The 10,973-nt window shown below is 36.1% G+C and overlaps 1 pseudogene; it reads right to left on the bottom strand.

Moving 5' to 3' along the window:
- Positions 349-2,537, bottom strand: LOC102176776 (annotated as a pseudogene).

Genomic DNA, 10,973 nt, shown 5'->3' with positions numbered 1-10,973 from the left:
GATATCTAGTTTTGCCTAGACAATTTGCTGAAAGCCTCTCTTGCCTTTGGATGATGTTGGCATACTTGTAAAAAAATCATTTAACCATTCGTGTGATGGCTTATTGCTGGCTCTCCTTTCTACTGCTCTATATGCCTGTTTTTATGCCAGTATCACAGTTTTGATTACTGTGGCTTTACAGTAAGTTTTAAAATCAGGAAGCATGAGATATCCAAATTTTCCTCACTTTTCTTGTGCCCATTTCTTCTCCTCTTGCAGAATCTATGAGGTATACTCGTTATCTATTTTTCTTTTATCTCATAGATATTCTTTGATGGAAACATAAGTAATGCACTTTTGACATTTGCATCAATGGAACCCATGGTGGGCTTCATACATCTTTTGTTTATCACCTATAATCATTTTTCTATTACACATCCGTAATGGTATTTTTCATATGGGCATTTCTCAAGGTATGGATGAAAGGATTTATCATGGAAGTTATTAAAATGTAGAATATAGCAACTGTTTTATCAATAGGTAAAGTAACTGGTGGTCTCAGGTACACAAATGTGAAAGGCACAAAGGATATGATAACAACTGTGATTTGGGAGACACAAATGGAGAGGGCCTAGTGGCTCGCCTGCAAACTGTGGTTCCTTAAGGAGCACAGAAAGATGATGTAAGAGCCCATCAAGAGGAGAAAGTTTAACTGACAGAGGAATCCACTGTTGGCAACAACAAAGAACCCTAGAGTGTGAGTATCAGTGCAGGCAATATTGAACAAAGGATTCAGATCAAACAAAAAGTGGTCTATGACATTAGGGCCACAGAAGAGTAATCTGAAGATGAAGAAGATCTGTATGATTCCATGAAGAAAACTTCAGACTTATGTCACTCCAATTAGCAGCCCACACACCTTCCAGTTCATGATATTTGTATAGTGCAAGGGTTTGCAAATGGTCACATTGCTATCATAGGCCATCATGTAAGCAGGATGACTTCAGTATCTCCAAAGAAATATTCCCAAAAGATTTTGGATCATGTATCCGTTGAATAGGATGGTCTTCTTTTCACAGAGTGAATCTGTGATCAGTTTAGGAATATTCACGGAGGAATAGTAAGGATCAATAAAAGAGAGATAGGCCAGGAAAGTGTACATGGAAGAACTTGGTAATGGACTGACTCTGATGGTTGCCATAATGAGCACATTTCCTACAACATTTCCTAGATGACAAAAAACACAACAAATGCAATTTATTTTCTGCATCTTTGGATTCTGTTTGGGCTCAAGGAGAACAAACTCAGTCATGTTCCTATTCTCCGTGTGTCTTATATTATGATTAATTAAATTACCTGAAAAAATACTTTTTTATTAGCTCAACTGTGAGTTCACTAAGCCTCTACATGTAATAAAAAGATAAATGCCTTGATTCTATTGAGTTCCAAATTATTTTCAAATTATTTTCAGTTTTTCTTTTGATATAGGAAAAAAAAGTTTCTGATCTCTTAAATCCCCTCAAAGTCATGAGTGGATAATGTTTAAAGTTAGACATGAGGAACTCTGTGAACACATAGGCAGGAGATTGCCTGAGCACATTTAATCATGTGAGATGCTCAGAATCTAATATGAATTAACAGATCTCACATATAGTTGTAGCCAACCTGCAATGAAAGGTAGAAAATGGGTGTAAAGGCTATGAATGTAAAGCCAAGGCATATTCCCTTTATTCTTAGGAAATTGGAAACCAAGCAAGGTAACCGAGAATGTGAGATTATAAGGATGAAGACAGATTTGAGAAAGAGTGAATGTGGATGTTATTCTAGGAATTACCTTTGAGTGATCTATATGAGGTGTGCTGAGTTTAAGTAGGGAGATGGAAAACAAAAAGGATCACTGGAATCAGACTGTTTATAATAATTGACAGAGCATTGGTAATGGGAAAGTAATGAAAAGATACAGAAGCTACTGTAATAAAATTAACATTTTTAAATCTAATAACTTTATGATAACTAATAAATATACACTTAATGATTGACTGCTATATGCATGATATGATTACAACCTATGTAAATGGTATTATTTCATCCATTAAATAGATAACAAAAGTCTTATTATATAATAGTAATAATATAATAATAATGTTCAGTTCAGTCGCTCAGTCATGTCCGACTCTTTGTGACCCCATAAATCACAAGACACCAGGCCTCGCTGTCCATCACCAACTCCCAGAGTTCACTCAGACTCGCTTCCATTGAGTCAGTGATGCCATCCAGCCATCTCATCCTCTGTGGTCCCCTTCTCCTGTCCCCAATCCCTCCCATCATCAGAGACTTTTCCAATGAGTCAACTCTTCTCATGAGGTGTCCAAAGTACTGAAGCTTCAGCTTTAGCATCATTCCTTCCAAAGAAATCCCAGGGCTGATCTCCTTCAGAATGGACTGGTTGGATCTCCTTGCAGTCCAAGGGACTCTTAAGAGTCTTCTCCAACACCACAGTCCAAAAGCATCAATTCTTTGGCACTCAGCCTTCTTCATAGTCCAACTCTCACTTCCATACATGACCGCAGGAAAAATCATAGACTTGACTAGACAGACCTTAGTCAGCAAAGTAATGTCTCTGCTTTTGAATATGCTATCTAGGTTAGTTATAACTTTTCTTCCAAGGAGTAAGTATCTTTTAATTTCATGGCTGCAATCACCATCTGCAGTGATTTTGGAGCCCCCAAAAATAAAGTCTGCCACTCTTTCCACTGTTTCCCCATCTATTAGCTAAAGCTAATTGTAAAGGGAAGATACTTTGTTATTCAGGCTTCATTAAAAACAGGTAAGGTGTGATAGTTTATGGTGAACGGTGTCAGATTCATGATCTCTGAAGATTGTAGATTTAGCTTCAGGACCAGGGACCAGACTTGATCCCTAAAGAGCATTCATGTAGCAGAATTTTTTTAGAGTATGAAAAGAGACAGAGAAAGCTTCTGACATAGACATCAGAAGGGGGATGGAGAGTGTCCCCCTCGCTAGTCTTAGAAAAGAGAGTTACGTGCTTTTTCAATTGATTATTACAATAAATCAAAATAATGTCTCAAGGTTGTAAAGATCTTACTAGACCCACTCCCACAATTTACATTTTAAGATGACGGGATTAGAACTAACAATAGAAAGATATTACCAGACCTACTCCTATAATATACCTTTACTCCCATAGTATACATTTTAAGATAACAAGATTAGTCAAAAGTTTCTTCTTAAGGAGAAACAAGCAAGATACTTTGTGATATTGACTAAGACATATGGAAAAAAAAAGTTTGTCCTTTTCTCCTTGAAAGCATCAGACCCCTTTCTACTCGGGGACTCCAGACTTCTTATCAATCTTCCTAGGAATTATCTGTCTTAGTAGTTACTACTATCATTTTTATACTTATTTTACACATTAAGAAGTAGAAGTGTAGAGTGCCTACCCCAAATCAGGCAGCTAAAAAGGGCAGAGCTAAGATTAGTTTAGATTATGCCTTTTTTTTTTCACTTCAAATAATTTATGCCCTATGTCATTATTATAATAGACACTGTTGAATTAGTAAATGTATTTTAATAGGACCAAAATGGTCCTATTTTTATTTTAATATTACTTCAGAGACAGTTATATATATAAAGCAATTTCATCAACCTATGAAGAGACTCAGTCTGGAATCCCCAATATTAAGAATTATGTAGTACTGCTTTCTGGAGGAGGAAATGGCAACCCACTCCAGTATTCTTGCTGGGAAAATCCCATGGACAGAGGAGTCTGGAGGGATAGGGTGCAAGGATTCGCAAAGAGTTGGATATGACCGAGCCACTAAGCATGCACGCACTGCTTTCATTGAGGATCCATTTTACCTTTCTCTTCTTCACCCACTTTTCTTCCATCCACAATTTCCCTATAAACAATGAGCCCACAGACTCTTCTGAAAATGTTGAAATGATGATCCAAGGTGTTGAGCACATTAGTTTGGGAATCAGAAAAATCAGGTTAGGATCATGCCTTTTTCTATTTACAACTTTTTAATCTGAGATGGAATTTTGTCAGTTTTCATTCTTATTTCTTCTAATATCGAGTGAGAAGAGTAATCCATCTTACAGGCTGTTATGAGAATTGCTTGAGGAAACATTCAGGAAACAGCACATTGCTGTGTATTTACAGAAGACCTTCACCTATTTTTATGAATATTTATGCACCCAGAATTAGGAAGAATTGACATTTTGGAAATAATACAGAAAAACATGTAACCATGCAAGAAACCAAGGAAGAATCATCTCCAGTTTCAGGGAAGGCTGGTGTGCTGCAGTCCATGGGGTCATGAAGAGTCTGACACGACTGAGCGATTGAACAACAACCACAACTAGTTTATTGACATCAGTTGTAGAGAGACTATTCAAGTCCCATGGAATGGTACTGGTGACCTTGTGAAAAAGAACTGATAAAAAAAAGTATATGTTTATTTCTGGACTTTATATATTTTTGTTTATGTTTGTCTTATTTTAGTACACTTTAAATTATTGTAGCTTTTAGTAAGTTCAGCATAAAAATATAAGTTTTCCAAATGTGTTCTTAATTTGTCAAGACTGAAGCTGTTTGGAGTTCCTTACATTGCTATAAGAATTTTAGGTCTACCTTCTTTTTTGCCAACAAGACAAAACAAAACAAGGCTATTAATATGTTAACAGGAATTGCTTTGAATCTGCAGGTCATTCTGGGGAATGTTGTTATCTTAATTATTGTTTAGTTGCTAAGTCATGTCTGACTCTTTTGTGACCCCATGGACTGAGGCCTCTAGTCTCCACTTTCCATGGATTTCCCAAGCAAGAATACTGGAGTGGGTTGCCATTTCCTCCTCGAGGGAATCTCCCTGACTCAAGGACTGAACCTGCACCTCCTGTATTGGCAGATGGGTTATTTACCACTGAGCCACCAGGGAAACTTTTAATCCATAAATATGGGATATATTTCTGTGTATAAATCTTTAACTTCCTTAAAACTATTTTATAGTTTTCAGTGTAAAAATCTTCACACACTTGGTTAAATTCCATTTTTTCCCCAGCATATGAAAAGGGTCACTTTTTTTGTAGCATAATATTGTTTCTAATTTGTTATTTCATATTGGAACATAGCTGATTAAGAATGTTGCTAGTTTCAGGTGTACCACAAAGTTGTTCAGTTACACATCAACATCTATCCTTTATCAAATCTTTTGTCCATTTAGGCTATTACAGGATATTGAGCAGAGTAGGAGAAGGTCCTTGTTGATTATTCATTTTAAATATAGAAGTATGTACATCTTTCAATGTTTACACTAAAACAAAGGACTTTTCATAACATCAATACAGTAGTATTCTGTATCTGTTTTGATATGTGACCACATAAAACAAGTTTTATACTACCATATATATTCACATTGCTGTCTATTGTCCTTTTAACTAGAAGAAACTGCTTTAGTATTTGTTATAAGCTAGAAGTGAAAAGCTAAAGTGCTGTTTGCTCAGTCATATCTGACTGTCTGTGACCCCGTGGACTGCAGCCCGTGAGGCTCCTCCATCCATGGGATCCTCCAGGTGACAACGCTGGAGTGAGGGGCCATTCCCGTCTCCAAGTGATCTTCCTGAACTAGGGATCAACCAGGGTCTCCCACATTGTAGGCGGATACTTTACCAGCTGAACCACAAGGAAAATCCAAAGCAGGCGTGGTCGTGAGTGACGAATTTCCTCAACTTTTGATTGTGTGGATATGGCTTTATATCCTTGTCATTTAAAAAATAATTATTGAGGTATAGTTGATGTACAAAAAAGATTTTCATAACCAAGATAATGAGGATGGTGTGATCACTCACCTAGAGCCAGATATCCTGGAATTTGAAGTCATGTTGGCCTTCGAAAGCATCACTACGAACAAAGCTAGTGGAGGTGATGGAATTCCTATTAAGCTATTTCAAATCCTGAAAGATGATGCTGTGAAAGTGCTGCACTCAATATGCCAGCAAATTTGGAAAATTCAGCAGTGGCCACAGGACTGGAAAAGGTCAATTTTCATTCCAATCCCGAAGAAAGCCAGTGCCAAAGAATGCTCAAACTACTGCACAATTGCACTCATCTCACATGCTAGTAAAGAAATGCTCAAAATTCTCCAAGCCAGGCTTCAGCAATACATGAACCGTGAACTTCCAGATGTACAAGCTGATTTTAGAAAAGGCAGAGGAACCAGAGATCAAATTGCCAACATCCACTGGATCATCAAAAAAGCAAGACAGTTCCAGAAAAACATCTATTTCGGCTTTATTGACTAGGCCAAAGCTTTTGACTGTGTGGATCACAATAAACTGTGGAAAATTCTGAAAGAGATGGGAATACCAGACCACCTGACCTGCCTCTTGAGAAATCTGTATGCAGGTCAGGAAGCAACAGTTAAAACTGGACATGGAACAATAGACTGGTTCCAAATAGGAAAAGGAGTACGTCAAGGCTGTATATTGTCACCCTGCTTATTTAACTTCTATGCAGAGTACATCATGACAAACGCTGAGCTGGAAGAAGCACAAGCTCTAATCAAGATTGCCGGGAGAAATATCAATAACCACAGATATGCAGTTGATGACACCCTTATGGCAGAAAGTGAAGAACTAAAGATCCTCTTAATGAAAGTGAAAGTCGAGAGTGAAAAAATTGGCTGAAAGCTCAACATTCAGAAAACGAAGATCATGGCATCTAGTCCCATCACTTCATGGGAAATGGATGGGGAAACAGTGGAAATAGTGTCAGAATTTATTTTGGGGGGCTCCAAAATCACTGCAGATGGTGACTGCAGCCATGAAATTAAAAGACGCTTACTCCTTTGAAGAAAAGTTATGACCGACCTAGATAGCATATTGAAAAGCAGAGACATTACTTTGCCAACAAAGGTCCGTCTAGTCAAGGCTATGGTTTTTCCGGTGGTCATGTATGGAGGTGAGAGTTGGAATGTGAAGAAAGCTGAGCACAGAAGAATTGATGCTTTTGAACTGTGGTGTTGGAGAAGACTCTTGAGAGTCACTTGAACTGCAAGGAGATCCAACCAGTCCATCCTAAAGGGGATCAGTCCTGGGTGTTCATTGGAAGGACTGATGCTGAAGCTGAAACTCCAATAATTTGGCCACCTGATGCAAAGAGCTGACTCATTGGAAAAGACCCTGATGTTGCGAAAGATTGAAGGTAGGAGGAGAAGGGGATGACTGAGAATGAAATTGCTGGATGTCATCACAGACTCAATGGACATGGGTTTGGGTAGACCCCAGGAGTTGGTGATGGACAGGGAGGCCTGGTGTGCTGTGATTCATGGGGTCACAAAGAATCAGACACATCTGAGCAACTGAACTGAAGTTAACTGAACAGATGTGTGAAATAATACTTCACTGCAGTTTAATTTGCCAGAACAATCTTGAGAAAGGACAGAGCTGAAAGTTTCAACTTTCAAGATTTCAGACTACTTCAAAGCTACAGTGATCAAAACAAGGGACAAAAGCAGACACAGAGGTCAATGTAACAAAACAGAGAGCCCAGAAATAAACCCACACACTATGGTCCATTAATCTATGATCTTAAAAGTGGCAAAAATATGCAGTTGGAGAAGGCATCCTCTTCATTAAATGATGCTAAAAGAATTAAAAAGCTACATGTAAAAGAATAAAATTAAAACATTTTCTAACACATATACTTTTAAAGGTATACTCAAAATGGATTAAAGACCTGAATGTAAGACTGAAACCATAAAACTAAAGGTAGAACTATAGGTAGAACACTATATGATATAAATCATAACAATATTTTTAAATGTATTATAATTAAAAGTATTTTCACAACAATGGAAGCTATAAACAAGATGAAAAGATATCCTGAATGGGGGAAAATATTTGCTAATAATATGTTTGATAAAGGGTTAATATCTAAAATACATACATAGCTCATGCAATTAAAAAATGAAAAAAACAACTGATTCAAATTAAAAGAAGACCTAACAGAATTTTTTCTAAAGAAAACATGCAGTTGGTCAAGAGGCACTTATAAAGATGTTCAAAGTTGTTAATTTTTAAAGAAACATAAATTATATCCTCTTCTTTCTTAAAAGACACTGTTTATGTATTAAATTCTTGCTTGGAATTTTTTTTTTTCGTGTGAAAGACTGTATGTTGTTGTTCAGTCAGTCAGGTCAGAGTATTTGCACCCCATTGCCTGAAGCACACCAGGCTTCCTTGTCCATTATCTCCCAGAGTTTGTGCAAATTCATATCCGTTGAGTCCATGATCCTATCTAACTATCTCATTTAATTGGCTATATTATAGCACACTTTTCCCTTCTGGTAAGTTTCTAACACAAAGAGGGATAATTTAGGTACTAACTCGTAGCATAGTTGTTTCTGGATGGCCCACTTTCTTTTTAACGAATAACTATTTTTATTTATTTATTTATGTTTATTTTGCCTGCTCTCTCTACCATTCATTTGTTTATTCCTATTTTTCCCTGGTAAGGTTGTTCAGTGTGAAGAAGCTGAGAATTCCAAATACTTGTTTATGTGTGATTAAAGGGCATGAGAAAAATTAACTTGTTTTCCTAATAAGCTAAATAGACAAATGAAAGCTGTTTATTACATATGAGATGTTCCTGACTAGCGTAGTGGAGAAAACTTTAGGGAGAACACTCTCTATGATGCCAAAACGTTATGTCATTATTTCTTAAAATATTCTCCCTGGAATTCAGAGATGAGCATTCTTTTTTCACTGCTCTGTGAAAAGGTTGGTATCAAAAAAGATGGTCACAATTGACACTTATTCAGTGTCTTCTAACAGGTAAGTGAAAAACATTTTCCATGTTTTACTCTAGTGGCATAATTACAAAATTAGCCATCACAATTTTCTAATATATTTCCATCTCGCTCTTTTTTTTTTAATTTTGAATGCACTTTTTACTTTTCTCAGAACTGTGTAAAAGAAATAGTTTTTTTTTTAGATTTACTGTTAATATAAGAAAATAAATAAAATAACACAAATGAGGAAAAATGATGTTATGAACTCAATAAATCTTGACATGTTAAAACTCATTGTAATGAAACAATAAGGGAATGTATTTCATGTGTTGTTTTCATTACAAATTCTAGAGATAGCAAAGTTTAAGAAAGTTCATACATAATGTTGGTGTAAGGTAGTGTGACAAGATAAACCCTCACTAGGAGCTAAGAGTACTAGAAATAAGACATAAGGTTCATGGAGACAGTGATCTTCACATAGCTTTGGGAGAACAGCAACTTTTCCATCTCCATGTGACAACTTTGCACAGAACATTGTATATCACAGTATAAAATAATCCCTCCTTATATTCTCCCAAAATAGCATCATAAGTTTTTAATTGGCACTTTCTACATTTCAAAGGTTTAATTTGAAAAGGTGAATATCTGTTTCTCAGAAAACTTTTGGAAGAAACATGGCAATGAAGAGCCTGAAAACTATAATTAAGGTGAAAGATCCTGTGTCATTTATGTGGGATGAGCACTCCTGAGAAATACTGGGTAGAAATATTTCCTTTTCATCAATATTTGTACCTGTCAGTGTTCTTCCACATTTGGTCTCATTTACCCTTACCCCTCCACCAGGCACCAGTTCTACATCTAATAAGATTTGAACAGAAAAGAAATATTAATTTATTGATAAATATGGCAAACAGATATATATATATATATATATATATATATATATACATAAAGCATGAATAATGATCACTTTGGGGGCCACTTTTTGACTTGCAGGCAGGCTGTTTTCTAAGGCGTCTGTGGGTCAGATAATCAGAAATCATGGGGACAGAGTGAGGAGCTCAATGATGGTAGATTATAATACTCTTTTACTTGGACTACTGAGTGATAAATAGTATTTGGACAATCTGTTAAACTTTCCACAAAGAATGGCAAGTTCTGCAAAGAAATAAAGTGAGTGTAGAATTTCCTTTAAAGATGGACATCTAGGGCAACTGAGTCAGGGGGAAGTGGACAAAGAGCCTCCTTTATTTAAGCAATGCTTCTCCCTGTGGCTTCTGCCATAAGACAACTCTTTAAGCACAGAAGATTCTGCCTAATGCTAAATAGATAATGTTTCACCCTTATCTATTTTTCAGCTTTGCCTGCCTGCTTTGCTTTTAGCTCTTCTCTCCTAGCCCCCACATCAAGAGATTATCTGTTTATTTTTAACAAATATAGTCATTTAAAATTTGTAACATCCATTTGAAGAATAGAAGTGAAGACTGTATCTGTTGAAAACCAGCATTACTTCTTTTTAAAAGTACATCTTCTGCCTTCTCCTTCTTTGATTTTTTTCTGAGACTTGCGGATTTTCAGATACTTGAACAATACAAACTCTCCTGGGAATAAAACCATGATTGGATCATATACCACCCACCTGATGACACACAACAATCTCCAAAAATACTCCAGATCTAAGATGCTTAAGAGAGAAATACTAACTTTTGAGTAATAACCCACCATCCTTCATTTAGTACCATAACTTCAGGAATTCTGAGTATTCTAAATGGTATTTTTAGAAGTTGGAAAAAAAGATAAACTGGGATATTTGAGATAATGGCATATGAAATAACATTTATTTCTGATCGTTAGTATTTGTCTAATACAGAACTTCACATTCAAGATGATAACAGCAGATTATTTAAAGGGTATATTTCCTGTTCCATTGCTCAAGCTGCAATAATTGGAATAAGAGTGTAAGGAAGAGGTGGAACATATTAAATATATATGTATATATACATATATATGATTATATATCTCTATGTATAGCAGTTATGTGATACATAAGTGTTTATGTATAATGGTTTTAACAGAGTTAAAGGTATAGTGTGACTTTATATCATTTACCTCCAAAGGCAGTCATGTATATCCTAAATCCCAAGTGATATAGCATGAAAAACATGTGCCATAAAGTTTTTGAAT

This window comes from Capra hircus, chromosome 4 (genome assembly GCF_001704415.2).
Source record: "Capra hircus breed San Clemente chromosome 4, ASM170441v1, whole genome shotgun sequence".
Lineage (NCBI taxonomy): Eukaryota > Metazoa > Chordata > Mammalia > Artiodactyla > Bovidae > Capra > Capra hircus.
This window is presented reverse-complemented; position numbering and strand designations above follow the sequence as displayed.